Here is a 23,312-nt window from a genome sequence, read left to right on the forward strand (position 1 = left end):
CCTCACACTGGGTGCTGGATTACACTGTGGGATTCAGGACCCTCACACTCGGTGCTGGATTACACTGTGGGATTCAGGATCCTCACACTCGTTACTGGATTACACTGTGATATTCAGGACCCTCACACTCGGTGCTGGATTACACTGTGGGATTCAGGATCCTCACACTGGGTGCTGGATTACACTGTGGGATTCAGGACCCTCACACTTGGTACTGGATTACACTGTGGGATTCAGCATCCTTACACTCGTTACTGGATTACACTGTGGGATTCAGGATCCTCACACTCGTTACTGGATTATACTGTGATATTCAGGACCCTCACACTCGGTGCCGGATTACACTGTGGGATTCAGGACCCTCACACTCGGTGCTGGATTACACTGTGGGATTTAGGACCCTCACACTCGGTGCTGGATTACAGCGTGGGATTCATGACCCTCACAATTTGTGCTGGATTACACTGTGGGATTCAGGACCCTCACACTCGGTGCCGGATTACAGTGCGGGATTCATGACCCTCACACTCGGAACTGGGTTACACTGTGGGATTCAGGATCCTCACACCTGGTGCTGGATTACACTGTGGGATTCAGGACCCTCACACTCGGTGCTGGATCACACTGTGGGATTCAGGACCCTCACACTCGGTGCTGGATTACACTGTGGGATTCAGGACCCTCACACTCGGCGCTGGATCACACTGTGGGATTCAGGACACTCACGCTCGGTGCTGGATTACACTGTGGGATTCAGGACCCTCACACTTGGTACTGGATGACACTGTGTGATTCATGACCCTCACACTCCGAGCTGGATTACACGGTGGGATTCAGGATCCTCACACTGGGTGCTGGATTACAGTGTGGGATTCATGACCCTCACACTCGGTTCTGGATTACACTGTGGGATTCAGAACCCTCACAATGGGAACTGGATTACACTGTGGGATTCAGGACCTTCACACTCGGTGCTGGAAAACACTGTGGGAATCAGCAATCTCACACCTGGTGCCAGATTACATGATGCAATTCCGGACCCTCACACTGGGTGCTGGATTACACTGTGGGATTCAGGACCCTTACACTGGGTGCTGGATTACACTGTGGGATTTAGGACCCTCACACTCGGTACTGGATTACACTGTGGGATTCAGGATCCTCACACTGGGTGCTGGATTACACTGTGGGATTCAGGACCCTCACACTCGGTGCTGGATTACACTGTGGGATTCAGGATCCTCACACTCGTTACTGGATTACACTGTGGGATTCAGGACCCTCACACTCGGTGCTGGATTACACTGTGGGATTCAGTACCCTCACACTCAGTGCTGGATTACACTGTGGGATTCATGACCCTCATACTGGGTGCTGGATCACACTGTGGGATTCAGGACCCTCACAGTGGGTGCTGGATTACACTGTGGGATTCAGGACCCTCACACTCGGTGTTGGATTACACTGTGGGATTCAGGACCCTCACACTCGGTACTGGATTACACTGTGGGATTCAGGACCCTCACACTGGGCGCTGGATTACATTGTGGGATTCAGGACCCTCACGCTCGGTGCTGGATTACACTGTGGGATGCAGGACCCTGACACTGGGAACTGGATTACACTGTGGGATTCAGGACCCTCACACTCGGTGCTGGATTACACTGTGGGATTCAGGACCCTGACACTCGATGCCAGATTACATGATGCAATTCAGGACCCTCACACTCGGTGCTGGATTACACTGTGGGATTCAGGACCCTCACACTCGGTGCTGGATTGCACTGTGGGATTCAGGACCCTCACACTCAGTGCTGGATTACACTGTGGGATTCAGGACCCTCATGCTCGGTGCTGGATTACACTGTGGGATTCAGGACCCTCACACTCGATGCCAGATTACATGATGCAATTCAAGACCCTCACACTCGGTGCTGGATTACACTGTGGGATTCAGGACCCTCACACTCGGTGCCTGATTACATGATGCAATGCAGGACCCTCACACTCGGTGCTGGATTACACTGTGGGATTCAGGACCCTCACACTCGTTACTGGATTACACTGTGGGATTCAGGACCCTCACACTCAGTGCTGGATTACACTGTGGGATTCAGGACCCTCACACTGGGTGCTGGATTACACTGTGGGATTCAGGATCCTCACACTCGGTGCTGGATTACACTGTGGGATTCAGGATCCTCACACTCGGTACTGGATTACACTGTGGGATTCAGGACCCTCACACTGAGTGCTGGATTACACTGTGGGATTCAGGACCCTCACACTCGGTGCTGGATTACACTGTGGGATTCATGACCCTCATACTGGGTGCTGGATCACACTGATGGATTCAGGACCCTCACAGTGGGCACTGGATTACACTGTGGGATTCAGGACACTCACACTGGGACGTGGATCACACTGTGGTATTCAGGACCCTCACACTGGGCGCTGGATTACATTGTGGGATTCAGGACCCTGACGCTCGGTGCTGGATTACACTGTGGGATGCAGGACCCTGACACTGGGAACTGGATTACACTGTGGTATTCAGGACCCTCACACTCGGTGCTGGATTACACTGTGGGATTCAGGACCCTGACACTCGATGCCAGATTACATGATGCAATTCAGGACCCTCACACTCGGTGCTGGATTACACTGTGGGATTCAGGACCCTCACACTTGGTGCTGGATTGCACTGTGGTATTCAGGACCCTCACACTCAGTGCTGGATTACACTGTGGGATTCAGGACCCTCAGGCTCGGTGCTGGATTACACTGTGGGATTCAGGACCCTCACACTCGATGCCAGATTACATGATGCAATTCAAGACCCTCACACTCGGTGCTGGATTACACTGTGGGATTCAGGACCCTCACACTCGGTGCCTGATTACATGATGCAATGCAGGACCCTCACACTCGGTGCTGGATTACACTGTGGGATTCAGGACCCTCACGCTCAGTGCTGGATTACACTGTGGGATTCAGGACCCTCACGCTCGGTGCTGGCTTACACTGTGGGATTCAGGACCCTCACGCTCGGTGCTGGATTACACTGTGGGATTCAGGACCCTCATACTGGGTGCTGGATACACTGTGGGATTCAGGACCCTCACACTCGGTGCTGGATTACACTGTGGGATTCAGGACCCTCACACTCAGAACTGGATAACACTGCGGGATTCAGGATCCTCACACTGGGTGCTGGATTACACTGTGGGATTCAGGACCCTCACACTCGGTGCTGGATTACACTGTGGGATTCAGGATCCTCACACTCATTACTGGATTACACTGTGGGATTCAGGAACCTCACACTCGGTGCTGGGTTACACTGTGGGATTCAGGACCCTCACACTCGGTGCTGGATTACACTGTGGGATTCAGGACCATCACACTCGGCGCTGGATCACACTGTGGGATTCAGGCCCCTCACTCTCGGTGCTGGATTACACTGTGGGATTCAGGACACTCACACTCGGCGCTGGATCACACTGTGGGATTCAGGACCCTCACACTCGGCGCTGGATTACACTGTGGGATTCAGGACCCTCACACTGGGTGTCAGATCACACTGTGGGATTCAGGACCCTCACAGTGGGTGCTGGATTACACTGTGGGCTTCAAGACCCTCATACTGGGTGCTGGATCACACTGTGGGATTCAGGACCCTCACAGTGGGCGCTGGATTACACTGTTGGTTTCAGGACACTCACACTGGGATGTGGATCACACTGTGGGATTCAGGACCCTCACACTGGGTGCTGGATTACAGTGTGGGATGCAGGACCCTCACACTGGGTGCTGGATTGCACTGTGGGATTCAGGACCCTCACACTCTGTGCTGGATTACACTGTGATATTCAGGACCCTCACACTGGGTGCTGGATTACACTGTGGGATTCAGGACCCTCACACTCGGTACTGGATTACACTGTGGGATTCAGGATCCTCACACTGGGTGCTGGATTACACTGTGGGATTCAGGACCCTCACACTCGGTGTCGGATGACACTGTGGGATTCAGGACCCTCACACTCGGTACTGGATTACACTGTGGGATTCAGGATCCTCACACTGGGTGCTGGATTACACTGTGGGATTCAGGACCCTCACACTCGGTGCTGGATTACACTGTGGGATTCAGGATCCTCACACTCGTTACTGGATTACACTGTGGGATTCAGGACCCTCACACTGGGTGCTGGATTACACTGTGGGATTCAGGACCCTCACACTCGGTACTGGATTACACTGTGGGATTCAGGATCCTCACACTGGGTGCTGGATTACACTGTGGGATTCAGGACCCTCACACTCGGTGCTGGATTACACTGTGGGATTCAGGATCCTCACACTCGTTACTGGATTACACTGTGATATTCAGGACCCTCACACTCGGTGCTGGATTACACTGTGGGATTCAGGATCCTCACACTGGGTGCTGGATTACACTGTGGGATTCAGGACCCTCACACTTGGTACTGGATTACACTGTGGGATTCAGCATCCTTACACTCGTTACTGGATTACACTGTGGGATTCAGGATCCTCACACTCGTTACTGGATTACACTGTGATATTCAGGACCCTCACACTCGGTGCCGGATTACACTGTGGGATTCAGGACCCTCACACTCGGTGCTGGATTACACTGTGGGATTTAGGACCCTCACACTCGGTGCTGGATTACAGCGTGGGATTCATGACCCTCACAATTTGTGCTGGATTACACTGTGGGATTCAGGACCCTCACACTCGGTGCCGGATTACAGTGCGGGATTCATGACCCTCACACTCGGAACTGGGTTACACTGTGGGATTCAGGATCCTCACACCTGGTGCTGGATTACACTGTGGGATTCAGGACCCTCACACTCGGTGCTGGATCACACTGTGGGATTCAGGACCCTCACACTCGGTGCTGGATTACACTGTGGGATTCAGGACCCTCACACTCGGCGCTGGATCACACTGTGGGATTCAGGACACTCACGCTCGGTGCTGGATTACACTGTGGGATTCAGGACCCTCACACTTGGTACTGGATGACACTGTTTGATTCATGACCCTCACACTCCGAGCTGGATTACACGGTGGGATTCAGGATCCTCACACTGGGTGCTGGATTACAGTGTGGGATTCATGACCCTCACACTCGGTTCTGGATTACACTGTGGGATTCAGAACCCTGACAATGGGAACTGGATTACACTGTGGGATTCAGGACCTTCACACTCGGTGCTGGATTACACTGTGGGAATCAGCAACCTCACACCTGGTGCCAGATTACATGATGCAATTCCGGACCCTCACACTGGGTGCTGGATTACACTGTGGGATTCAGGACCCTTACACTGGGTGCTGGATTACACTGTGGGATTTAGGACCCTCACACTCGGTACTGGATTACACTGTGGGATTCAGGATCCTCACACTGGGTGCTGGATTACACTGTGGGATTCAGGACCCTCACACTCGGTGCTGGATTACACTGTGGGATTCAGGATCCTCACACTCGTTACTGGATTACACTGTGGGATTCAGGACCCTCACACTCGGTGCTGGATTACACTGTGGGATTCAGTACCCTCACACTCAGTGCTGGATTACACTGTGGGATTCATGACCCTCATACTGGGTGCTGGATCACACTGTGGGATTCAGGACCCTCACAGTGGGTGCTGGATTACACTGTGGGATTCAGGACCCTCACACTCGGTGTTGGATTACACTGTGGGATTCAGGACCCTCACACTCGGTACTGGATTACACTGTGGGATTCAGGATCCTCACACTGGGTGCTGGATTACACTGTGGGATTCAGGACCCCCACACTGGGCGCTGGATTACATTGTGGGATTCAGGACCCTCACGCTCGGTGCTGGATTACACTGTGGGATGCAGGACCCTGACACTGGGAACTGGATTACACTGTGGGATTCAGGACCCTCACACTCGGTGCTGGATTACACTGTGGGATTCAGGACCCTGACACTCGATGCCAGATTACATGATGCAATTCAGGACCCTCACACTCGGTGCTGGATTACACTGTGGGATTCAGGACCCTCACACTCGGTGCTGGATTGCACTGTGGGATTCAGGACCCTCACACTCAGTGCTGGATTACACTGTGGGATTCAGGACCCTCATGCTCGGTGCTGGATTACACTGTGGGATTCAGGACCCTCACACTCGATGCCAGATTACATGATGCAATTCAAGACCCTCACACTCGGTGCTGGATTACACTGTGGGATTCAGGACCCTCACACTCGGTGCCTGATTCCATGATGCAATGCAGGACCCTCACACTCGGTGCTGGATTACACTGTGGGATTCAGGACCCTCACACTCGTTACTGGATTACACTGTGGGATTCAGGACCCTCACACTCAGTGCTGGATTACGCTGTGGGATTCAGGACCCTCACACTCGGTGCTGGATTACACTGTGGGATTCATGACCCTCATACTGGGTGCTGGATCACACTGATGGATTCAGGACCCTCACAGTGGGCACTGGATTACACTGTGGGATTCAGGACACTCACACTGGGACGTGGATCACACTGTGGTATTCAGGACCCTCACACTGGGCGCTGGATTACATTGTGGGATTCAGGACCCTGACGCTCGGTGCTGGATTACACTGTGGGATGCAGGACCCTGACACTGGGAACTGGATTACACTGTGGTATTCAGGACCCTCACACTCGGTGCTGGATTACACTGTGGGATTCAGGACCCTGACACTCGATGCCAGATTACATGATGCAATTCAGGACCCTCACACTCGGTGCTGGATTACACTGTGGGATTCAGGACCCTCACACTCGGTGTTGGATTGCACTGTGGTATTCAGGACCCTCACACTCAGTGCTGGATTACACTGTGGGATTCAGGACCCTCATGCTCGGTGCTGGATTACACTGTGGGATTCAGGACCCTCACACTCGATGCTGGATTACACTGTGGGATTCAGGACCATCACACTTGGCGCTGGATCACACTGTGGGATTCAGGCCCCTCACTCTCGGTGCTGGATTACACTGTGGGATTCAGGACACTCACACTCGGCGCTGGATCACACTGTGGGATTCAGGACCCTCACACTCGGCGCTGGATTACACTGTGGGATTCAGGACCCTCACACTGGGTGTCAGATCACACTGTGGGATTCAGGACCCTCACAGTGGGTGCTGGATTACACTGTGGGCTTCAAGACCCTCATACTGGGTGCTGGATCACACTGTGGGATTCAGGACCCTCACAGTGGGCGCTGGATTACACTGTTGGTTTCAGGACACTCACACTGGGATGTGGATCACACTGTGGGATTCAGGACCCTCACACTGGGTGCTGGATTACAGTGTGGGATGCAGGACCCTCACACTGGGTGCTGGATTGCACTGTGGGATTCAGGACCCTCACACTCTGTGCTGGATTACACTGTGATATTCAGGACCCTCACACTGGGTGCTGGATTACACTGTGGGATTCAGGACCCTCACACTCGGTACTGGATTACACTGTGGGATTCAGGATCCTCACACTGGGTGCTGGATTACACTGTGGGATTCAGGACCCTCACACTCGGTGTCGGATGACACTGTGGGATTCAGGACCCTCACACTCGGTACTGGATTACACTGTGGGATTCAGGATCCTCACACTGGGTGCTGGATTACACTGTGGGATTCAGGACCCTCACACTCGGTGCTGGATTACACTGTGGGATTCAGGATCCTCACACTCGTTACTGGATTACACTGTGGGATTCAGGACCCTCACACTGGGTGCTGGATTACACTGTGGGATTCAGGACCCTCACACTCGGTACTGGATTACACTGTGGGATTCAGGATCCTCACACTGGGTGCTGGATTACACTGTGGGATTCAGGACCCTCACACTCGGTGCTGGATTACACTGTGGGATTCAGGATCCTCACACTCGTTACTGGATTACACTGTGATATTCAGGACCCTCACACTCGGTGCTGGATTACACTGTGGGATTCAGGATCCTCACACTGAATGCTGGATTACACTGTGGGATTCAAGACCCTCACACTTGGTACTGGATTACACTGTGGGATTCAGCATCCTTACACTCGTTACTGGATTACACTGTGGGATTCAGGATCCTCACACTCGTTACTGGATTACACTGTGATATTCAGGACCCTCACACTCGGTGCCGGATTACACTGTGGGATTCAGGACCCTCACACTCGGTGCTGGATTACACTGTGGGATTTTGGACCCTCACACTCGGTGCTGGATTACAGCGTGGGATTCATGACCCTCACAATTTGTGCTGGATTACACTGTGGGATTCAGGACCCTCACACTCGGTGCCGGATTACAGTGCGGGATTCATGACCCTCACACTCGGAACTGGGTTACACTGTGGGATTCAGGATCCTCACACCTGGTGCTGGATCACACTGTGGGATTCAGGACCCTCACACTCGGTGCTGGATTACACTGTGGGATTCAGGACCCTCACACTCGGCGCTGGATCACACTGTGGGATTCAGGACACTCACGCTCGGTGCTGGATTACACTGTGGGATTCAGGACCCTCACACTTGGTACTGGATGACACTGTGTGATTCATGACCCTCACACTCCGAGCTGGATTACACGGTGGGATTCAGGATCCTCACACTGGGTGCTGGATTACAGTGTGGGATTCATGACCCTCACACTCGGTTCTGGATTACACTGTGGGATTCAGAACCCTCACAATGGGAACTGGATTACACTGTGGGATTCAGGACCTTCACACTCGGTGCTGGATTACACTGTGGGAATCAGCAACCTCACACCTGGTGCCAGATTACATGATGCAATTCCGGACCCTCACACTGGGTGCTGGATTACACTGTGGGATTCAGGACCCTTACACTGGGTGCTGGATTACACTGTGGGATTTAGGACCCTCACACTCGGTACTGGATTACACTGTGGGATTCAGGATCCTCACACTGGGTGCTGGATTACACTGTGGGATTCAGGACCCTCACACTCGGTGCTGGATTACACTGTGGGATTCAGGATCCTCACACTCGTTACTGGATTACACTGTGGGATTCAGGACCCTCACACTCGGTGCTGGATTACACTGTGGGATTCAGTACCCTCACACTCAGTGCTGGATTACACTGTGGGATTCATGACCCTCATACTGGGTGCTGGATCACACTGTGGGATTCAGGACCCTCACAGTGGGTGCTGGATTACACTGTGGGATTCAGGACCCTCACACTCGGTGTTGGATTACACTGTGGGATTCAGGACCCTCACACTCGGTACTGGATTACACTGTGGGATTCAGGATCCTCACACTGGGTGCTGGATTACACTGTGGGATTCAGGATCCTCACACTCGGTGCTGGATTACACTGTGGGATTCAGGATCCTCACACTCGTTACTGGATTACACTGTGGGATTCAGGACCCTCACACTCAGTGCTGGATTACACTGTGGGATTCAGGACCCTCACACTCGGTGCTGGATTACACTGTGGGATTCATGACCCTCATACTGGGTGCTGGATGACACTGATGGATTCAGGACCCTCACAGTGGGCACTGGATTACACTGCGGGATTCAGGACACTCACACTGGGACGTGGATCACACTGTGGTATTCAGGACCCTCACACTGGGCGCTGGATTACATTGTGGGATTCAGGACCCTGACGCTCGGTGCTGGATTACACTGTGGGATGCAGGACCCTGACACTGGGAACTGGATTACACTGTGGGATTCAGGACCCTCACACTCGGTGCTGGATTACACTGTGGGATTCAGGACCCTGACACTCGATGCCAGATTACATGATGCAATTCAGGACCCTCACACTCGGTGCTGGATTACACTGTGGGATTCAGGACCCTCACACTCGGTGCTGGGTTGCACTGTGGTATTCAGGACCCTCACACTCAGTGCTGGATTACACTGTGGGATTCAGGACCCTCATGCTCGGTGCTGGATTACACTGTGGGATTCAGGACCCTCACACTCGATGCCAGATTACATGATGCAATTCAAGACCGTCACACTCGGTGCTGGATTACACTGTGGGATTCAGGACCCTCACACTCGGTGCCTGATTACATGATGCAATGCAGGACCCTCACACTCGGTGCTGGATTACACTGTGGGATTCAGGACCCTCACGCTCAGTGCTGGATTAGACTGTGGGATTCAGGACCCTCACGCTCGGTGCTGGCTTACACTGTGGGATTCAGGACCCTCACGCTCGGTGCTGGATTACACTGTGGGATTCAGGACCCTCATACTGGGTGCTGGATACACTGTGGGATTCAGGACCCTCACACTCGGTGCTGGATTACACTGTGGGATTCAGGACCCTCACACTCAGAACTGGATCACACTGCGGGATTCAGGAATTCACACTGGGTGCTGGATTACACTGTGGGATTCAGGACCCTCACACTCGGTGCTGGATTACACTGTGGGATTCAGGATCCTCACACTCATTACTGGATTACACTGTGGGATTCAGGAACCTCACACTCGGTGCTGGATTACACTGTGGGATTCAGGACCCTCACACTCGGTGCTGGATTACACTGTGGGATTCAGGACCATCACACTCGGCGCTGGATCACACTGTGGGATTCAGGACCCTCACTCTCGGTGCTGGATTACACTGTGGGATTCAGGACACTCACACTCGGCGCTGGATCACACTGTGGGATTCAGGACCCTCACACTCGGCGCTGGATTGCACTGTGGGATTCAGGACCCTCACAGTGGGTGCTGGATTACACTGTGGGCTTCAGGACCCTCATAGTGGGTGCTGGATCACACTGTGGGATTCAGGACCCTCACAGTGGGCGCTGGATTACACTGTTGGATTCAGGACACTCACACTGGGATGTGGATCACACTGTGGGATTCAGGACCCTCACACTGGGCGCTGGATTACATTGTGGGATTCAGGACCCTCACACTGGGTGCTGGATTACAGTGTGGGATGCAGGACCCTCACACTGGGTGCTGGATTGCACTGTGGGATTCAGGACCCTCACACTCGGTGCTGGATTACACTGTGGGATTCAGGATCCTCACACTCCTTACTGGATTACACTGTGATATTCAGGACCCTCACACTCGGTGCTGGATTACACTGTGGGATTCAGGATCCTCACACTGGGTGCTGGATTACACTGTGGGATTCAGGACCCTCACACTTGGTACTGGATTACACTGTGGGATTCAGCATCCTCACACTCGTTACTGGATTACACTGTGGGATTCAGGATCCTCACACTCGTTACTGGATTACACTGTGATATTCAGGACCCTCACACTCGGTGCTGGATTACACTGTGGGATTCAGGATCCTCACACTGGGATGTGGATCACACTGTGGGATTCAGTACCCTCACACTCAGTGCTGGATTACACTGTGGTATTCAGGACCCTCATGCTGGGTGCTGGATCACACTGTGGGATTCAGGACCCTCACAGTGGGTGCTGGATTACACTGTGGGATTCAGGACCCTCACACTCGGTGTTGGTTGACACTGTGGGATTCAGGACCCTCACACTCGGTACTGGATTACACTGTGGGATTCAGGATCCTCACACTGGGTGCTGGATTACACTGTGGGATTCAGGACCCTCACACTCGGTGCTGGATTACACTGTGGGATTCAGGATCCTCACACTCGTTACTGGATTACACTGTGGGATTCAGGACCCTCACACTCGGTGCTGGATTACACTGTGGGATTCAGGACCCTCACACTCGGTGCTGGATTACACTGTGGGATTCATGACCCTCATACTGGGTGCTGGATCACACTGTGGGATTCAGGACCCTCACAGTGGGCGCTGGATTACACTGTGGGATTCAGGACCCTAACAGTGGGCGCTGGATTAGACTGTGGGATTCAGGACACTCACACTGGGACGTGGATCAGACTGTCGGATTCAGGACCCTCACACTGGGCGCTGGATTACATTGTGGGATTCAGGACCCTCACACTCGGTGCTGGATTACACTGTGGGATGCAGGACCCTCGCACTGAGTGCTGGATTACACTGTTGGATTCAGGACCCTCACGCTGGGTGCTGGATTACACTGTGGGATGCAGGACCCTCACACTGGGAACCAGATTACACTGTGGGATTCAGGATCCTCACACTCAGAGCTGGATTACACTATGGGATGCAGGACCCTGACACTCGATGCCAGATTACATGATGCAATTCAGGACCCTCACACTCGGTGCTGGATTACACTGTGGGATTCAGGACCCTCACACTCGGTGCTGGATTGCACTGTGGGATTCAGGACCCTCACACTCAGTGCTGGATTACACTGTGGGATTCAGGACCCTCACACTCGGTGCTGGATTACACTGTGGGATTCAGGATCCTCACACTCATTACTGGATTGCACTGTGGGATTCAGGAACCTCACACTCGGTGCTGGATTACACTGTGGGATTCAGGACCCTCACACTCGGTGCTGGATTACACTGTGGGATTCAGGACCCTCACACTCAGCGCTGGATCACACTGTGGGATTCAGGACCCTCACTCTCGGTGCTGGATTACACTGTGGGATTCAGGACCCTCACACTCAGTGCTGGATTACACTGTGGGATTCAGGACCCTCACACTCGGTGCTGGATTACACTGTGGGATTCATGACCCTCATACTGGGTGCTGGATCACACTGATGGATTCAGGACCCTCACAGTGGGCGCTGGATTACTCTGTGGGATTGAGGACACTCACACTGGGACGTGGATCACACTGTGGTATTCAGGACCCTCACACTGGGCGCTGGATTACATTGTGGGATTCAGGACCCTCACGCTCGGTGCTGGATTACACTGTGGGATGCAGGACCCTGACACTGGGAACTGGATTACACTGTGGGATTCAGGACCCTCACACTCGGTGCTGGATTACACTGTGGGATTCAGGACCCTGACACTCGATGCCAGATTACATGATGCAATTCAGGACCCTCACACTGGGTGCAGGATTACACTGTGGGATTCAGGACCCTCACACTCGGTGCTGGATTGCACTGTGGGATTCAGGACCCTCATACTGGGTGCTGGATACACTGTGGGATTCAGGACCCTCACACTCGGCGCTGGATCACACTGTGGGATTCAGGACACTCACGCTCGGTGCTGGATTACACTGTGGGATTCAGGACCCTCACACTTGGTACTGGATTACACTGTGTGATTCATGACCCTCACACTCCGAGCTGGATTACACTGTGGGATTCAGGATCCTCACACTGGGTGCTGGATTACAGTGTGGGATTCATGACCCTCACACTCGGTTCTGGATTACACTGTGGGATTCAGAACCCTCACAATGGGAACTGGATTACACTGTGGGATTCAGGACCTTCACACTCGGTGCTGGATTACACTGTGGGATTCAGGACCCTGACACTCGGTGCTGGATTACAGTGTGGGATTCATGAACCTCACACTCGGAACTGTATTACACTGTGGGATTCAGGACCCTCACGCTCGGTGCTGGATTACACTGTGGGAATCAGGAACCTCACACTCGGTGCCAGATTACATGATGCAATTCCGGACCCTCACACTGGGTGCTGGATTACACTGTGGGTTTCAGGACCCTCACACTCGGTGCTGGATTACACCGTGGGATTCAGGACCCTCACACTGGCTGCTGGATTACGCTGTGGGTTTCAGGACCCTTACACTGGGTGCTGGATTACACTGTGGGATTCAAGACCCTCACACTCGGTGCTGGATTACACTGTGGGATTCAGGACCCTCACACTCGGGTCTGGAATACACTGTGGGATTCAGGATCCTCACACTGGGTGCCAGATTACATGATGCAATTCAGGACCCTCACACTGGGTGCTGGATTGCACTGTGCGATTCAGGACCGTCACACTCTGTGCTGGATTACACTGTGATATTCAGGACCCTCACACTGGGTGCTGGATAACATTGTGGGATTCAGGACCCTCACACTCGGTACTGGATTACACTGTGGGATTCAGGATCCTCACACTGGGTGCTGGATTACACTGTGGGATTCAGGACCCTCACACTCGGTGTTGGATTACGCTGTGGGATTCAGGACCCTCACACTCGGTACTGGATTACACTGTGGGATTCAGGATCCTCACACTGGGTGCTGGATTACACTGTGGGATTCAGGACCCTCACACTCGGTGCTGGATTACACTGTGGGATTCAGGATCCTCACACTCGTTACTGGGTTACACTGTGGGATTCAGGACCCTCACACTCAGTGCTGGATTACACTGTGGGATTCAGGACCCTCACACTCGGTGCTGGATTACACTGTGGGATTCATGACCCTCATACTGGGTTCTGGATCACACTGATGGATTCAGGACCCTCACAGTGGGCGCTGGATTACACTGTGGGATTCAGGACACTCACACTGGGACGTGGATCACACTGTGGTATTCAGGACCCTCACACTGGGCGCTGGATTACATTGTGGGATTCAGGACCCTCACGCTCGGTGCTGGATTACACTGTGGGATGCAGGACCCTGACACTGGGAACTGGATTACACTGTGGGATTCAGGACCCTCACACTCGGTGCTGGATTACACTGTGGGATTCAGGACCCTGACACTCGATGCCAGATTACATGATGCAATTCAGGACCCTCACACTCGGTGCTGGATTACACTGTGGTATTCAGGACCCTCACACTCAGTGCTGGATTACACTGTGGGATTCAGGACCCTCATGCTCGGTGCTGGATTACACTGTGGGATTCAGGACCCTCACACTCGATGCCAGATTACATGATGCAATTCAAGACCCTCACACTCGGTGCTGGATTACACTGTGGGATTCAGGACCTTCACACTCGGTGCCTGATTACATGATGCAATGCAGGACCCTCACACTCGGTGCTGGATTACACTGTGGGATTCAGGACCCTCACGCTCAGTGCTGGATTACACTGTGGGATTCAGGACCCTCACGCTCGGTGCTGGCTTACACTGTGGGATTCAGGACCCTCACGCTCGGTGCTGGATTACACTGTGGGATTCAGGACCCTCATACTGGGTGCTGGATTACACTGTGGGATTCAGGACCCTCACACTCAGAACTGGATAACACTGCGGGATTCAGGATCCTCACACTGGGTGCTGGATTACACTCTGGGATTCAGGACCCTCAGACTCGGTGCTGGATTACACTGTGGGATTCAGGATCCTCACACTCATTACTGGATTACACTGTGGGATTCAGGAACCTCACACTCGGTGCTGGATTACACTGTGGGATTCAGGACCCTCACACTCGGTGCTGGATTACACTGTGGGATTCAGGACCATCACACTCGGCGCTGGATCACACTGTGGGATTCAGGACCCTCACTCTCGGTGCTGTATTACACTGTGGGATTCAGGACACTCACACTCGGCGCTGGATCACACTGTGGGATTCAGGACCCTCACACTCGGCGCTGGATTACACTGTGGGATTCGGGACCTTCACACTGGGTGCCGGATTACACTGTGATATTCAGGACCCTCACACTGGGTGCTGGATTACACTGTGGGATTCAGGACCCTCACACTCGGTACTGGATTACACTGTGGGATTCAGGACCCTGACACTCGGTGCTGGATTACACTGTGGGATTCAGGATCCTCACACTCGTTACTGGATTACACTGTGATATTCAGGAACCTCACACTCGGTGCTGGATTACACTGTGGGATTCAGGATCCTCACACTGGGTGCTGGATTACACTGTGGGATTCAGGACCCTCACACTTGGTACTGGATTACACTGTGGGATTCAGCATCCTCACACTCGTTACTGGATTACACTGTGGGATTCAGGATCCTCACACTCGTTACTGGATTACACTGTGATATTCAGGACCCTCACACTCGGTGCTGGATTACACTGTGGGATTCAGGATCCTCACACTGGGTGCTGGATTACACTGTGGGATTCAGTACCCTCACACTCAGTGCTGGATTACACTGTGGTATTCAGGACCCTCATACTGGGTGCTGGATCACACTGTGGGATTCAGGACCCTCACAGTGGGTGCTGGATTACACTGTGGGATTCAGGACCCTCACACTCGGTGTTGGTTGACACTGTGGGATTCAGGACCCTCACACTCGGTACTGGATTACACTGTGGGATTCAGGATCCTCACACTGGGTGCTGGATTACACTGTGGGATTCAGGACCCTCACACTCGGTGCTGGATTACACTGTGGGATTCAGGATCCTCACACTCGTTACTGGATTACACTGTGGGATTCAGGACCCTCACACTCGGTGCTGGATTACACTGTGGGATTCAGGACCCTCACACTCGGTGCTGGATTACACTGTGGGATTCATGACCCTCATACTGGGTGCTGGATCACACTGTGGGATTCAGGACCCTCACAGTGGGCGCTGGATTACACTGTGGGATTCAGGACACTCACACTGGGACGTGGATCACACTGTGGGATTCAGGACCCTCACACTGGACGCTGGATTACATTGTGGGATTCAGGACCCTCACACTCGGTGCTGGATTACACTGTGGGATTCAGGACCCTCACGCTGGGTGCTGGATTACACTGTGGGATGCAGGACCCTCACACTGGGAACCAGATTACACTGTGGGATTCAGGATCCTCACACTCAGAGCTGGATTACACTATGGGATGCAGGACCCTGACACTGGGAACTGGATTACACTGTGGGATTCAGGACCCTCACACTTGGTGCTGGATTACAATGTGGGATTCAGGACCCTGACACTCGATGCCAGATTACATGATGCAATTCAGGACCCTCACACTCGGTACTGGATTACACTGTGGGATTCAGGACCCTCACTCTCGGTGCTGGATTACACTGTGGGATTCAGGACCCTCACACTCAGTGCTGGATTACACTGTGGGATTCAGGACCCTCACACTCGGTGCTGGATTACACTGTGGGATTCATGACCCTCATACTGGGTGCTGGATCACACTGATGGATTCAGGACCCTCACAGTGGGCGCTGGATTACTCTGTGGGATTCAGGACACTCACACTGGGACGTGGATCACACTGTGGCATTCAGGACCCTCACACTGGGCGCTGGATTACATTGTGGGATTCAGGACCCTCACGCTCGGTGCTGGATTACACTGTGGGATGCAGGACCCTGATACTGGGAACTGGATTACACTGTGGGATTCAGGACCCTCACGCTGGGTGCTGGATTGCACTCTGGGATTCAGGACCCTCACACTCGATGCCAGATTACATGATGCAATTCAAGACCCTCACACTCGGTGCTGGATTACACTGTGGGATTCAGGACCCTCACACTCGGTGCCTGATTACATGATGCAATGCAGGACCCTCACACTCGTTACTGGATTACACTGTGGGATTCAGGACCCTCACACTCAGTGCTGGATTACACTGTGGGATTCAGGACCCTCACACTCGGTGCTGGATTACACTGTGGGATTCATGACCCTCATACTGGGTGCTGGATCACACTGATGGATTCAGGACCCTCACAGTGGGCACTGGATTACACTGTGGGATTCAGGACACTCACACTGGGACGTGGATCACACTGTGGTATTCAGGACCCTCACACTGGGCGCTGGATTACATTGTGGGATTCAGGACCCTGACGCTCGGTGCTGGATTACACTGTGGGATGCAGGACCCTGACAGTGGGAACTGGATTACACTGTGGTATTCAGGACCCTCACACTCGGTGCTGGATTACACTGTGGGATTCAGGACCCTGACACTCGATGCCAGATTACATGATGCAATTCAGGACCCTCACACTCGGTGCTGGATTACACTGTGGGATTCAGGACCCTCACACTCGGTGCTGGATTGCACTGTGGTATTCAGGACCCTCACACTCAGTGCTGGATTACACTGTGGGATTCAGGACCCTCATGCTCGGTGCTGGATTACACTGTGGGATTCAGGACCCTCACACTCGATGCTGGATTACACTGTGGGATTCAGGACCATCACACTCGGCGCTGGATCACACTGTGGGATTCAGGCCCCTCACTCTCGGTGCTGGATTACGCTGTGGGATTCAGGACACTCACACTCGGCGCTGGATCACACTGTGTAGGATTCAGGACCCTCACACTCGGCGCTGGATTACACTGTGGGATTCAGGACCCTCACACTGGGTGTCAGATCACACTGTGGGATTCAGGACCCTCACAGTGGGTGCTGGATTACACTGTGGGCTTCAAGACCCTCATACTGGGTGCTGGATCACACTGTGGGATTCAGGACCCTCACAGTGGGCGCTGGATTACACTGTTGGTTTCAGGACACTCACACTGGGATGTGGATCACACTGTGGGATTCAGGACCCTCACACTGGGTGCTGGATTACAGTGTGGGATGCAGGACCCTCACACTGGGTGCTGGATTGCACTGTGGGATTCAGGACCCTCACACTCTGTGCTGGATTACACTGTGATATTCAGGACCCTCACACTGGGTGCTGGATTACACTGTGGGATTCAGGACCCTCACACTCGGTACTGGATTACACTGTGGGATTCAGGATCCTCACACTGGGTGCTGGATTACACTGTGGGATTCAGGACCCTCACACTCGGTGTCGGATGACACTGTGGGATTCAGGACCCTCACACTCGGTACTGGATTACACTGTGGGATTCAGGATCCTCACACTGGGTGCTGGATTACACTGTGGGATTCAGGACCCTCACACTCGGTGCTGGATTACACTGTGGGATTCAGGATCCTCACACTCGTTACTGGATTACACTGTGGGATTCAGGACCCTCACACTGGGTGCTGGATTACACTGTGGGATTCAGGACCCTCACACTCGGTACTGGATTACACTGTGGGATTCAGGATCCTCACACTGGGTGCTGGATTACACTGTGGGATTCAGGACCCTCACACTCGGTGCTGGATTACACTGTGGGATTCAGGATCCTCACACTCGTTACTGGATTACACTGTGATATTCAGGACCCTCACACTCGGTGCTGGATTACACTGTGGGATTCAGGATCCTCACACTGAGTGCTGGATTACACTGTGGGATTCAAGACCCTCACACTTGGTACTGGATTACACTGTGGGATTCAGCATCCTTACACTCGTTACTGGATTACACTGTGGGATTCAGGATCCTCACACTCGTTACTGGATTACACTGTGATATTCAGGACCCTCACACTCGGTGCCGGATTACACTGTGGGATTCAGGACCCTCACACTCGGTGCTGGATTACACTGTGGGATTTAGGACCCTCACACTCGGTGCTGGATTACAGCGTGGGATTCATGACCCTCACAATTTGTGCTGGATTACACTGTGGGATTCAGGACCCTCACACTCGGTGCCGGATTACAGTGCGGGATTCATGACCCTCACACTCGGAACTGGGTTACACTGTGGGATTCAGGATCCTCACACCTGGTGCTGGATCACACTGTGGGATTCAGGACCCTCACACTCGGTGCTGGATTACACTGTGGGATTCAGGACCCTCACACTCGGCGCTGGATCACACTGTGGGATTCAGGACACTCACGCTCGGTGCTGGATTACACTGTGGGATTCAGGACCCTCACACTTGGTACTGGATGACACTGTGTGATTCATGACCCTCACACTCCGAGCTGGATTACACGGTGGGATTCAGGATCCTCACACTGGGTGCTGGATTACAGTGTGGGATTCATGACCCTCACACTCGGTGCTGGATTACACTGTGGGAATCAGCAACCTCACACCTGGTGCCAGATTACATGATGCAATTCCGGACCCTCACACTGGGTGCTGGATTACACTGTGGGATTCAGGACCCTTACACTGGGTGCTGGATTACACTGTGGGATTTAGGACCCTCACACTCGGTACTGGATTACACTGTGGGATTCAGGATCCTCACACTGGGTGCTGGATTACACTGTGGGATTCAGGACCCTCACACTCGGTGCTGGATTACACTGTGGGATTCAGGATCCTCACACTCGTTACTGGATTACACTGTGGGATTCAGGACCCTCACACTCGGTGCTGGATTACACTGTGGGATTCAGTACCCTCACACTCAGTGCTGGATTACACTGTGGGATTCATGACCCTCATACTGGGTGCTGGATCACACTGTGGGATTCAGGACCCTTACAGTGGGTGCTGGATTACACTGTGGGATTCAGGACCCTCACACTCGGTGTTGGATTACACTGTGGGATTCAGGACCCTCACACTCGGTACTGGATTACACTGTGGGATTCAGGATCCTCACACTGGGTGCTGGATTACACTGTGGGATTCAGGATCCTCACACTCGGTGCTGGATTACACTGTGGGATTCAGGATCCTCACACTCGTTACTGGATTACACTGTGGGATTCAGGACCCTCACACTCAGTGCTGGATTACACTGTGGGATTCAGGACCCTCACACTCGGTGCTGGATTACACTGTGGGATTCATGACCCTCATACTGGGTGCTGGATCACACTGATGGATTCAGGACCCTCACAGTGGGCACTGGATTACACTGTGGGATTCAGGACACTCACACTGGGACGTGGATCACACTGTGGTATTCAGGACCCTCACACTGGGCGCTGGATTACATTGTGGGATTCAGGACCCTGACGCTCGGTGCTGGATTACACTGTGGGATGCAGGACCCTGACACTGGGAACTGGATTACACTGTGGTATTCAGGACCCTCACACTCGGTGCTGGATTACACTGTGGGATTCAGGACCCTGACACTCGATGCCAGATTACATGATGCAATTCAGGACCCTCACACTCGGTGCTGGATTACACTGTGGGATTCAGGACCCTCACACTCGGTGCTGGGTTGCACTGTGGTATTCAGGACCCTCACACTCAGTGCTGGATTACACTGTGGGATTCAGGACCCTCATGCTCGGTGCTGGATTACACTGTGGGATTCAGGACCCTCACACTCGATGCCAGATTACATGATGCAATTCAAGACCGTCACACTCGGTGCTGGATTACACTGTGGGATTCAGGACCCTCACACTCGGTGCCTGATTACATGATGCAATGCAGGACCCTCACACTCGGTGCTGGATTACACTGTGGGATTCAGGACCCTCACGCTCAGTGCTGGATTACACTGTGGGATTCAGGACCCTCACGCTCGGTGCTGGCTTACACTGTGGGATTCAGGACCCTCACGCTCGGTGCTGGATTACACTGTGGGATTCAGGACCCTCATACTGGGTGCTGGATACACTGTGGGATTCAGGACCCTCACACTCGGTGCTGGATTACACTGTGGGATTCAGGACCCTCACACTCAGAACTGGATAACACTGCGGGATTCAGGATCCTCACACTGGGTGCTGGATTACACTGTGGGATTCAGGACCCTCACACTCGGTGCTGGATTACACTGTGGGATTCAGGATCCTCACACTCATTACTGGATTACACTGTGGGATTCAGGAACCTCACACTCGGTGCTGGATTACACTGTGGGATTCAGGACCCTCACACTCGGTGCTGGATTACACTGTGGGATTCAGGACCATCACACTCGGCGCTGGATCACACTGTGGGATTCAGGACCCTCACTCTCGGTGCTGGATTACACTGTGGGATTCAGGACACTCACACTCGGCGCTGGATCACACTGTGGGTTTCAGGACCCTCACACTCGGCGCTGGATTGCACTGTGGGATTCAGGACCCTCACACTGGGTGTCAGATCACACTGTGGGATTCAGGACCCTCACAGTGGGTGCTGGATTACACTGTGGGCTTCAGGACCCTCATAGTGGGTGCTGGATCACACTGTGGGATTCAGGACCCTCACAGTGGGCGCTGGATTACACTGTTGGATTCAGGACACTCACACTTGGATGTGGATCACACTGTGGGATTCAGGACCCTCACACTGGGCGCTGGATTACATTGTGGGATTCAGGACCCTCACACTGGGTGCTGGATTACAGTGTGGGATGCAGGACCCTCACACTGGGTGCTGGATTGCACTGTGGGATTCAGGACCCTCACACTCTGTGCTGGATTACACTGTGATATTCAGGACCCTCACACTGGGTGCTGGATTACACTGTGGGATTCAGGACCCTCACACTCGGTACTGGATTACACTGTGGGATTCAGGACCCTCACACTCGGTGCTGGATTACACTGTGGGATTCAGGATCCTCACACTCCTTACTGGATTACACTGTGATATTCAGGACCCTCACACGCGGTGCTGGATTACACTGTGGGATTCAGGATCCTCACACTGGGTGCTGGATTACACTGTGGGATTCAGGACCCTCACACTTGGTACTGGATTACACTGTGGGATTCAGCATCCTCACACTCGTTACTGGATTACACTGTGGGATTCAGGATCCTCACACTCGTTACTGGATTACACTGTGATATTCAGGACCCTCACACTCAGTGCTGGATTACACTGTGGGATTCAGGATCCTCACACTGGGATGTGGATCACACTGTGGGATTCAGTACCCTCACACTCAGTGCTGGATTACACTGTGGTATTCAGGACCCTCATACTGGGTGCTGGATCACACTGTGGGATTCAGGACCCTCACAGTGGGTGCTGGATTACACTGTGGGATTCAGGACCCTCACACTCGGTGTTGGTTGACACTGTGGGATTCAGGACCCTCACACTCGGTACTGGATTACACTGTGGGATTCAGGATCCTCACACTGGGTGCTGGATTACACTGTGGGATTCAGGACCCTCACACTCGGTGCTGGATTACACTGTGGGATTCAGGATCCTCACACTCGTTACTGGATTACACTGTGGGATTCAGGACCCTCACACTGGGACGTGGATCACACTGTCGGATTCAGGACCCTCACACTGGGCGCTGGATTACATTGTGGGATTCAGGACCCTCACACTCGGTGCTGGATTACACTGTGGGATGCAGGACCCTCGCACTGAGTGCTGGATTACACTGTTGGATTCAGGACCCTCACGCTGGGTGCTGGATTACACTGTGGGATGCAGGACCCTCACACTGGGAACCAGATTACACTGTGGGATTCAGGATCCTCACACTCAGAGCTGGATTACACTATGGGATGCAGGACCCTGACACTCGATGCCAGATTACATGATGCAATTCAGGACCCTCACACTCGGTGCTGGATTACACTGTGGGATTCAGGACCCTCACACTCGGTGCTGGATTGCACTGTGGGATTC

This window comes from Mobula birostris, chromosome X, assembly GCF_030028105.1.
Source record: "Mobula birostris isolate sMobBir1 chromosome X, sMobBir1.hap1, whole genome shotgun sequence".
Classification (NCBI taxonomy): Eukaryota; Metazoa; Chordata; class Chondrichthyes; order Myliobatiformes; family Myliobatidae; genus Mobula; species Mobula birostris.